General features: G+C 44.2%; 1 protein-coding gene across 2 annotated transcripts in view; it reads right to left on the reverse strand.

The window, feature by feature from the left end:
* Positions 1-2,500, reverse strand: part of LOC143292101 (uncharacterized) — a 105,278-nt gene that overhangs the window by 94,408 nt on the left and 8,370 nt on the right. For both annotated transcript variants that reach the window (XM_076602285.1, XM_076602286.1), the window contains exon 2: positions 1,763-2,500. This exon is cut by the window's right edge and continues 1,092 nt beyond it. The gene's annotated coding sequence lies outside the window, so the exon portion shown is untranslated. The remainder of the gene's footprint in view (positions 1-1,762) is intronic.

A 2,500-nucleotide genomic window follows, 5' to 3' on the forward strand; every position in this document is an offset into this window, starting at 1 on the left:
TGTATGCGTGTGTGTGTGTGTGTGTGTGTGTGTGTGTGTGTGTGTGTTGTGAATAGTAGAGAGATGATGTTTTTGTTGTTTTTTTTTCCCGGGCTTGAGTCAATTTCGTGTGTATTTGTTATATTTCGGGTATGCCATTTTTTTCATTCTACCTGTAATGTATGCATCGCAGATCACCACATCACATCTTATTTCTCTCACTGAGATAAGATAAGATAAGATAAGAATAACTTTATTATCTCCAACTGGAGAAATTTGGTCAGGTGCATTATCACAACATAGACAAGTAAACAACATGGGGACCATAACTGTAAGAGCCAACAACAGCCCCGACAAATATTACGAAGATACAAATGTAAAAAATATCACATACATCGTTTCATACATACATCCACACACTGCAGGTAATAACTAGTATTCTTAATGTAAAAACAGAAAGAATTAAGAAACATTATTTGAATATAATTATAAACATAGCCTACTATACTGCACATTGATTTGCGGAAAACCACAACCAGATAATCAGCACACACCCGCACCCCCCCCCCCCCACCCCCCCCCCCCCACACACACACACACATGCGGATAACTTGATTAAACAAGAGTAATAAACATATGTTCTCAAATAAAAGCATTTCACATATTCGCTTTTAAAAACATTGCAATTAATTATTACATTGCAATTATTAAACAGAAATATATTGTGGTCCTGGTTCTGATTGTGAGTTGTCAAGGGAAGGGGGAGGAAGCTCGTGTAGCTTGTGTAGCAAGGACAGGTGAAAGAAGCTGTCGATGAGGATGGGTGGGTAGTGGTGAAAACAGGTCTTCACGGCAGCTGTTTGTCTTGGTGATTAGTTGCCTGTCTGTCTGTCTGTCTGTCTGTCTGTCTGTCTGTGTCAGACTGTATGTGTGATTGCACTGTTTGTCTGTTTTACTGTGTGCTTGTTTGTCTCTTTCTGTCTCTCTGTCACACACACACACACACACACACACACACACATACACACACACACACACACAGAGAATAGAGAGACAGAGACAGAGAGAGAGAGAGAAACAGAGAGAGAAACAAGCGCACACATATAAAGAAACATATACGTACGCACACACACAAAGACACGCACGCACGCACACACACACACACACACACACACACACACACACACACGCGCGCGCGCGCGCGCGCGCGCGCGCATAATCATTCACACACGCACACACATATGCACACATTTATTAGAACACACACATTCTGTGCATGCTTTTGTAAGATCTTTGTATTCTGCGCCCCCCACCCCACCCAACCCCACCAAAGATGGACATTCAAGTAAAGAAAAAGGGAGTAGTACACAGGGGAAACACACACACACACACACACACACACACACACACACACACACACACACACACACACACACACACACACACAACACACACACACACACACACACACACACACACACACACACACACACACACACACACACACACACACACACACACACACACACACACACACACACACACACACACACACACACACACACACACACACACACACAGAGGATGTCTGCAGTTCGTGTCAGTACGCTCGCGCGTGCGCACACATACATAAAGAGATAATAAAAAAAATTATGAGGGTGGACGGGGCGGGGACAGAGATTCAGGGATAAACAGAGATAGAAAATGACAGTCGGACAAACAGACAGACAGACAGACAGACACGAAAAAAAGCAACAAGACACAAACAAACAAACTAACTAACCTTTGTAGCCCAGAGTAGAGAAAATCTGCTTATCCAAGCCACAGCATAAGTTGATCACCGCTGCCTTGTCACTGTGGCGAGGATTTACACATTGCCGTCCACCTCTTTCCACTCAACTCTACCACGCACACTCCAGTGTAGAACCTTTCATACGGCACAGACTGTGGTCTTCAATGTATCCACTACATGTCCCTTTCTTCACCATTGCACTGCGACATGTGTACAAAAAACACGGCTACCACTTTCACACAGTGTTCAGTTTTCAAAGCTGCGCTCCTGTGTATGGGTATACTCAGGTGATCAGAATTCAGCTACAACCTGGTACAGTTTTTAGCGTTGCCCAACAGTTAACTGTCCTGCGACACAGACTCGTTGCACTTCCGTATGGCACAGACTACAGTTTTCAACCTTGCACTACTCTATGGCACTCTACATTAACAGATACATACACTAATAAAATTCACTTTTTCTTGAACCCTGCGATACCGTATCGGACAGATTCTAACATTCAGCACTGCATCACCATTGTGACATGTCGTCCAGTTTTTTCAATGTTGCATGAGCAAACGACTTTGACTCCAGTTTTCAGGACAGCGTTCCTTCATGGCATGCACTCTGGTCTTCAATACTGTACCACCATATGGGCTGACGGGCGCAGTAGCCGAATGGTTAAAGCGTTGGACTTGGTCCCGGGTTCGAATCACGGTGACGGCGCCTGGTGGGTAAAGGGTGGAGATT

This window comes from Babylonia areolata, chromosome 18, assembly GCF_041734735.1.
Source record: "Babylonia areolata isolate BAREFJ2019XMU chromosome 18, ASM4173473v1, whole genome shotgun sequence".
Classification (NCBI taxonomy): domain Eukaryota; kingdom Metazoa; phylum Mollusca; class Gastropoda; order Neogastropoda; family Buccinidae; genus Babylonia; species Babylonia areolata.